This window comes from Halichoerus grypus, chromosome 6, assembly GCF_964656455.1.
Source record: "Halichoerus grypus chromosome 6, mHalGry1.hap1.1, whole genome shotgun sequence".
Classification (NCBI taxonomy): Eukaryota; Metazoa; Chordata; class Mammalia; order Carnivora; family Phocidae; genus Halichoerus; species Halichoerus grypus.
Window position 1 is genome coordinate 94,060,148 of NC_135717.1, and position 8,638 is coordinate 94,068,785.

The window sequence follows — 8,638 nt, forward strand, 5'->3', positions numbered from 1 at the left end:
TGACTCCCAAAAGAAAATGCAAAACCCATAAAATGCTCCATGGTCCTTCTGGCTACAGCTCTCTCCTACTTATGACCTTGAGCCAGCTGATCTTTTGAGCATATTTCTCATTCAGTTTCTTTCCACTTGCTGTTCCCTTTTCTGTCCTCACTCCAGGTGTTAAAATAACTTACTCCCTTCTTTTTTCATTCAGGCCAGAGTTTACTGACTGCCCAACCTAAAATAGTAACTACTTTCTACCCCTATAATTCTCTATTCTCTTACCTAATTTATTTTTTCTTTAGTATTTATAATCACCTAACATATTATGTATTTAATTATTATCCTGTTCTTCTTACTAGAATATAAGTTCCAGAAGAGTAAGAAATTTGTCTGTTTTGATCACTGGTTTTTGCCCGGTATTTAGATTAATGCTTGGCACATATTAGTGCTTGATAACTATTTATTGAATAAATTAATGGATTACCTAATTAATAACTGGAAAGCTTCCAGAAAATCCACTGAAAAGCTTTTGCAAACAGAAAGGGAATTTGGCAAGGTCAATGGTTCGAAGTTAATATAGCAATAAGAAAAAAGACAAAATAGCTAAAAATAAGTTTAACAATATGTAGGACTCTACTGATGGACATAAAGACTTGAAAGAGTAGAGAAATATACCTTACTCTGGGATAAAAAGAATCAATGTTGTGAAGAAGCCTACTTTCCTTATTATTATATGTAATTAAAATGCCAGTAGGTATATTTTGGAGTAAATGGACAAAGTTTTTAAAAAAAATTTTACTGATAATCAGTTGAGAATAATTAGAAACATCCTGGAAAGAAAAAGAATAGTGAGCTAGAATCAAGTTTATCAGATATTAAACTTGAAGTTAAGCTATCATAACCTAAAGGATAGAAGACTGGTAAAGAAATGGAGAATTGTGGATTAGCTTCAAGAAATAGGATATAGACCTAGATTCATGTAGAGATTTAGTAGATGATGATGGTAGCATTTCAGATCAGTGAGGAAACTCAATAAAGGAGGAAACAGTTTCTAACAATTTAAAGTTTAGAAAGATAGTAAGTTTGTGACTTACCTCATTCCTGTACTGAAATAAATCTCAGATGGATCCAAGATTTAAATGAAATTCAGAAATCACCAAAAGAAAGCATAGAAAATTTTTTATGAGCATAGAAGTCATCTCTGTGTATCACAAAATAACCAGGGAGGGAAAATATGGATGATGCATTGACTATTTACAAATTTCAAACTTTTATATTACAAGAATTACCATAAACAAAGTCAAAGAAAAATGAAAAAAATGGGAAAAATTATTTGCAACACATATGGCGAACAAAAGCTCATTTTTCTTGCTTTCACACAGAACTGAAAAAAATTAACGATCCTATATAAAATGGTCAAAGTGCTTCTGTAGCCATTTCATCAAAAAAAAAAAAAGAGAGAGAAATACTAATATCCAGCAAGCACATGGAAAGATTCTTTTCATTCCTGATTTTTAAATGCTAATTAAGATAGTGTGATGTACATTTAAAAATTACATATAGTTTTAGACAGTAGTTAGAAAAATCACTCAAAATCTTTAAAAATAGAGCCCAATTAATAAATAATAGTATGTTCGCTACATGCTACAACATGGACGAACCTTGAAAACAGAAAGCTAAATGAAATGTATTGTTCCATTTATATGGGACATGCAGAACAGGCAAGTCTATACAGAAAGTAGATTAGTGATTGTCAGGAGCTGAGGAAGAGTAGAGGAAGTGAGAGATGATGGCTAGGGGTATGAGGTTTCTTTTGCGGGCAAGAAAAATGTTCTAAAATTGTGATGATGGATGCATTCTGTAAACATACTAAAAACATACTAAAAACCATTGAATTTTCTACTTTAAACGGATGAGTTATATATGTGAATTCTATCTCAATAAAACTGGATAAAAAAACATACCACCAAAAATAAATAACAGCGTATCGATGTAATGGAATATTAGGCTGGCAATAAAAGGTGTGGGAAATGCATTGTTGAGGAAAAACAACAAAAGATTGTTAATAAAAAAAAAGCACAGGGTAGCTTTCTTTCCAGCCAGCTGTGAGCCATGAGCATCTCCCGGGACAACTGGCACACACAAGACTGAGGGCAAAAGAAAGTCCTACCATCAGAAGCAGAAGTTTGAGTGGGGATGCCCTGCCGAACTCAGATTGGGCCTTGCCCCCCCCCCCCACACACATAGTCTGAGTCTGGGGAGGCAACAAGAATTACTGTGCCTGGAGGCTGGATGTGGAAGCTGGATGTGGGGCACTCCTTCTGGGACTCCAAGTGTTGTATGTGCAAAACAAGTATCACTGATGTTGTCTACAATGCATCCATCAATGGACTGCTTCGCCAAGACCCTGTGAAGAACTGTCATGCTCCTTGACGGCACACCACCCCAACCATGCGCTACCCCTGGGCCCCAAGGAGGCCAAGCTGACTCCTGAGGAGGAAGAGATTTTATTTTATTTTTTATTTATTTATTTTTTTTATGTATTGTGTATGGTTGGAATTTTTCTTTTTTTTTATTATGTTATATTAATCACCATACATTACATCATTAGTTTTTGATGTAGTGTTCCATGATTCATTGTTTGCGTATAACACCCAGTGCTCCATGCAGTACGTGCCCTCTTTAATACCCATCACCAGGCTAACCCATCCCCCCACCCCCCTCCCCTCTAGAACCCTCAGTTTGTTTCTCAGAGTCCATAGTCTCTCATGGTTCGTCTCCCCCTCCGATTTCCACCCCTTCATTCTTCAAGAGATTTTAAACAGAAAATGATAGAAGAAATGAAGAAGAAATATGATGAAACGTCAAAGAATGCCTAAATCAGCATCTTCTGGAGGAGAAGTTCCAGCCGGGTAAGCTTATTGCGTACATCACAAGAAGACCAGGCCAGTGTGGGAGGCAGATGGCCATGTGCTAGAGGGCAGAGAGCTGGAGTTCTTGCTGGGGAAAATCAAAGCCGGGAAAGCAAACAAATCCTCCTCCCTCCCATCTCTGCTCATGTAATAAAGGTGTTTATTGTTAAAAAAGAAAAAGGCAGGGGGTAGTGCATGTGGCAGAACAGTTTGCATATAGGAGTCCTTTTTTTGTTTTTTGTAACAAAAATAAGCAAACCTAGGCTTATTCATGCATAGATAATTTCTGGAAACAAACACAAGAAATTGTTAACAATGTTTGCTTCTGGAGACCAGACTGACTTTCAACAATGGAGGAATATATTCTTCTTACTCTGTATTCCTCTATACCATTTGAAATTTTTTATGAACATGTACTTACTTTTTTGATTAATTTTTTCAAATTATCTTAAAATTATAGGGCAATGCTAACGTTCACATTTGCTCTAATATTAATTGGTCATTTGTTTCCTCCATCATTATTCTTTCTCTAGGAAGAAATTTCAGTGTACCTCATGTCTGTGAAAGAAGCCTGACTTAAAAATTAAAAGGTTAGATGTCAATGGAAAGATATACTTAAAATCACAGATTAAGGCTTAAATGTAAGACCTGAAACCATGAAACTCTTAGAAGAAAACAGGAAAAAAGCTCCTCAACACAGGCCTTGGCAATGGTTTTTTGGGATATGATACCTCAAGCACAAGCAGCAAAATAAAAAATAAACAAGTGGGACTACATCAAATTAAAAAAGGTTCTGCCCTGCAAAAGCAATCATCAACAAAGTGCAAAAACAATCTATGGAATGGGAAAAATATTTGCAAACTGTATAACTGATAAGGGGTTAATATCCAAAATATAGAAAGAACTCATACAACTCAATGGAAAAAAATCAAATAATTCAATTTAAAAGTGGGCAAAAGTCCTGAATAGACATTTCTCCAAAGAAGATATAAGAAAAGCTAACAGGTACCAGGAAAGATGCTCAACATCCCTGGTCATTAGGGAAATGCAAATCAAAAGCACAACAAGATATCCCCTTAGGCCTGTTAGGTTGGTCACTGTGAAAAAGACAAGAAATAAATGCTGGCAAGGATGTGGAGAAAAGGGTACCCTTTTGCACTGTTGATGGGATTGTAAACTGGTACAGTTACTATGAAAAACAGAATGGAAGATGCTCAAAAAATTAGAAATAGGACTGCCATATGATCTGGTAATTCCACTTCTGGGCATATGTCCAAAGGAAATGCAAACACTAACTTGAAAAGATATCTGCACCCCCATGTTTATAGTAGCATTATTTTCAGTGGCTAAGACATGGAAACAACCTAAGTGTCCACTGACAGATGAATGCATAAAGAAGCTGTGGTATCATGGGCGCCTGGGTGGCTCAGTTGGTTAAGCGACTGCCTTCGGCTCAGGTCATGATCCTGGAGTCCCTGGATCGAGTCCCGCATCGGGCTCCCTGCTCGGCAGGGAGCCTGCTTCTCCCTCTGACCCTCCCCCTTCTCATGTGCTCTCTCTCTCATTCTCTCTGTCTCAAATAAATAAATAAAATCTTTAAAAAAAAAAAAAAAAAAAAAAAGAAGCTGTGGTATCAGTATATTTATATATATATATATAATATTCAGCCATAAAAAATGACAAAATTCTGCCATTTGCAGCAACATGGATGGACATCAAGGGCATTAACGCTTAATGAAATAGGTCAGAAAGAGAAACAAATATCGTATGATCTTATTTACATGTGGAATTTATAAGCAAACAAACACAAACAAAAAGCCAAACTCCTAGAAAAAGAGATCAGATTTGTGTTCACCAGAGACAGGGAGTAAGGGGAGGGGAATTGGAGGAAGGTGGTCAAAAGGTACAAACTTCCAGTTATAAGATACATTAAGTGCTAGGGTTGGAAGGTAGAGCATGATGAATATGGTTAACAGCTATATGACATACGTATGTGAAAGTTACAAGGAGAGTCAATTCTGAGTTCTCATCACAAGGAAAAATTTTTTTCCTTTTTTTTTTTTGCTTTTTCTTTTTATTGTATTTGTATGAGGTGATAAATGCTAACTCAATTATTATAGTAATCCTGTCATAGTATATGTAAGTCACTCCATTATGCTGTACGCCTTAAACGTACACAGTGGGGTGTGTCAATTATATCTCAAAGCTGGAAAAAAATGCAAATTAAAAAAAATTGTGAGGGAAGAGAATGAGATCTGCTGCTCTTGTTCAAGTGTACATATTGCCAGGTGGTTTTCAAAAGATTGGGTGTTCCCTGGGGCTTGTCCACTATCGTTATGCAGAAAAGCACCTTCCAAGAGCTGAACATTAGCAGGTAAGGTCTTTCATGGACTGAAGGTCCAGTAAAGATTGCTCTTGTTTTTATTAGAGGCATTAGCTATGAGAGAAAGTTTTTCGCTTATTCATTTGTTCATTTATTCCATCAATATATATTGAGTGCTTGCTCATGCAACATACTGGACCAGGCACTGGGTATGTAGTGGTGAATAGTAATAATCATACTTACTTTGATTGAGCTATTAACCATAGCGTGGTACTGAGCACTTAATAATAATAATCCTCACAATAATCCTGGGATGTGGATACTATTATACTTTTTAACAGAAGAGGAAACTAGGGCTTGAGACATTGAGTAGGTTGCTCAACATTACATAGCTAATAAGCGGTGACCTTGGGGTTTGAACTGAGGGACTCTGATTCCAGACCATTTACTTCTAAACATTATGTACTGTCTTTAAAAGCACCAGTAATCTCTGTGGGAGAAGGGAATCCTGCCATTCTATCATTCCTGCATGACAGGCAAGAATAGTTACCAATATTACTAGCAAGGGGGGAACAAGACAGATATTTCTCTTGTACTCATTCAATTAGTCAACAGATTTTTTTTTTTTTAATTATTTACCATATTCCTGGTACTGCTCTAAGTCCTGAGGCCATAACAGTGAAAAAGATTGGTAAGATCTCTGCCCACAAGGCATTTGCATTCTAGTAGGGAAGAAAGTCTAAACAAATAAAATGCAAAAAATATTCAACCAGCAAATTGAGGTGAGAGAAATTGATTACAAGAGTAGAGTAAAATCGAGGCGAGCTGCTTGTGATTAAAGGTCAGAGAGAGACTCTGAGTAAGGGACCGTGGCCAAGATAGTAACATGCACTCAAACCCATTTCCTTTCCCTTCTGGGCACAGAGCTAAACAACATCTCCCAGGCTCTTTTATACATTCATGGAGCCAGGGGCGTGTGGGCAAGATTGGCAAACTCTTCTTTGAGACCTGGTGTTACACCTCTGCTGTGATGCTCCACACATGCATCCTTCATCTTCCTGCTGGGCACAGCCAATCCAGGGAAGGAATCTGAGGCTTTAGAAAGTGATGAAGCCACTCTACTGAAAAGGGCCCCCGACTCCTCATTAGGAAGTCTGGCCATAGAAACCAGCTGATTAGACTGTGTCATGACTGAGGGATGAACCTTTTTCTGAATAAGCCACGGAGACTTGGGGTTGTTATGGCAATAAGCACATCCTGACATATAAAATGCTACTGAAGCTAAGTCTTGAGGGATGAGAAGGTTGTAGCGCGGGCGAGAGTGTTGCAGAGGAAGGCAAGCACGTGTGCAAAGGGTCTGAGGCAGGGAAGGCACTGCTGCGGACAGCAATCTGTAAGATGCCAGTGTGCCTGCAACTTCAGTGCGTGGGGGTGTTGAATTGGGGAGGGAAGCCTGTAGCCCAACCAGGCAGGTCTTTGTAGACCAGGGTATGAGTGAGAACTTGATTCTCAATGCAATGAAAAGCCATCAGTGTGTTTCAACCAAAGGAGTGTCATGATTCAAGTGATAAAAATAACACCCTGGGGGCGCCTGGGTGGCTTAGTCTGTTAAGCCTCCAACTCTTGGTTTCAGCTCAGGTCCTAATCTCAGGGTCCTAGGATTGAGTCCCAAGTCGGGCTCCCCGCTAAATGGGGAGTCTGCTTGTCCCTCTCCCTCCTCCTTTGCTCCTTTCCCCTCTACATCTTCACCCCCTGCCCCCCCTCACGTGTATGTGCACTCTCTCTGTCTCTCAAATAAGTAAATAAAATCTTTTTTTAAAACATAGCCTGAGTTTTTAGTGTAGAGTGAATTAGAAGGGGCAAGACTACCTCCAGGAACAGGATGGGCTCCATCTGTTGTGAGGCCCAGTGCAAAATGAAAATATGACGCCTTTGATCAAAAATTACTTAAAATTCCAAGGCTGCAACAGCAGAGCATTAAACAAAACACAGGTCATTGCAGCAGGAATGAAGGGGATTGGGTATTCTCTCCAGGTGACATGAGACCAGAAGAAGCAGCAGTTACCCCGATGAATGACAGTGTGGAAATGGCAGTGGCAGATGGTGAAGCCATCTACACCACTTAGAAGTAAGGAGCAACCTCCATGTGAAAGGGGTTGCAGGGAAAACCAACCCCAGGATGAGACCCCAGAGGTTAATGAAAGCAAGGGGATGCAAAGGCTTTCGCGGAAGGGATTCAGGATGTAGGTCTGTTTACTGATCAAAGCATGGGAACTTCAGAGGGCACAGTGTGTTGGTGATGAGGGTGCCTGACCGAGATGACTAATGTGGGATGATACTCAGTTCCCGTGACCTCATCCTGAATTCCTTTCTTGACGGTTTATCAGGGATGAGTATGGTGATGAGAACAGCAAAGAATATGTCCTCTCAGACTACTCTCAGTTCTGTTCCCAATTAGATCCCAAGAAAGTGGTTTATAATACTAAAGCAGAGGAAACACTCTATTTGGGGGGAGGGGGTCTGATTATTCCCAGAATCCTAGATGAGGAGCTTACCTAGGGCAACACGGAACCTCCCGTAATGTCTGAGGCTCTCTCTCATATTCTTTCTCAGTGATTTGGTGGTTGATGTCTCCTAGACGTCTGAGGAGCATGTGGTTTATCTAAATTGTAGTTTCAAATCTATTCTTAAAATGATTCCAAACAGCCCAAGTTATTAATTTATAATCCAAAAGAAACAAAACAAAATAAACTAGATTGAGATTATTTTTTTGAGCTAGAACACACCTTTGAACTAATAAACTATCTCACAGTAGGAAGGCAAACCCGTATCAACCCAAAGCAAAATTAAATATGCAGATAAAATGCCAGTGAAATGCTATTTTGCATAGATTTAAATATTGTAATTTGCTGGGGTTTTGATGCCAGTGAAATGCTATTTTGCATAGATTTAAATATTGTAATTTGCTGGGTTTGTGAGTCAGGCAGATGCAGTTCATTTTGAAGCAGCTTTTGGGTCTTTTCACATGATTTGGCTATTCTTAGATTTCTGAGTCATTCTGTCCTCCATGCTAGTCATTTTTCAATTCCATATTCTCTATTCATGAGGGAGATACAACATTAACCAGTCCAAATTTGGCTATGTGGCTTAATTCTCTGAACAAACAGGCTATATATTTGTTCCTATTCTTAGCGCAATACCTTGGGACAAGTTGAATGTAAATAAAATATTTGGGCAGTGCACTCTCACACCATAGAATTTCTGGCAAGAGGTGCCAGGAAACCTTGGCATGCATATTATTGCATAATTGTTTTGATTCAATTTGGTTGTCCTCCTAATGTCTAAAATCCCAAAGCAGTAGGAATACTTAGGAAAGAACGGAAATGTGGATAACATGGTATGAGCCAAAGGACCCTGCCAA

The 8,638-nt window shown here is 38.7% G+C and overlaps 1 pseudogene; it reads left to right on the forward strand.

The window, feature by feature from the left end:
- The first annotated feature begins 2,094 nt into the window (after positions 1-2,094).
- On the forward strand, positions 2,095-7,343 carry LOC118535930 (small ribosomal subunit protein eS8 pseudogene; annotated as a pseudogene).
- The last annotated feature ends 1,295 nt before the right edge of the window (positions 7,344-8,638 follow it).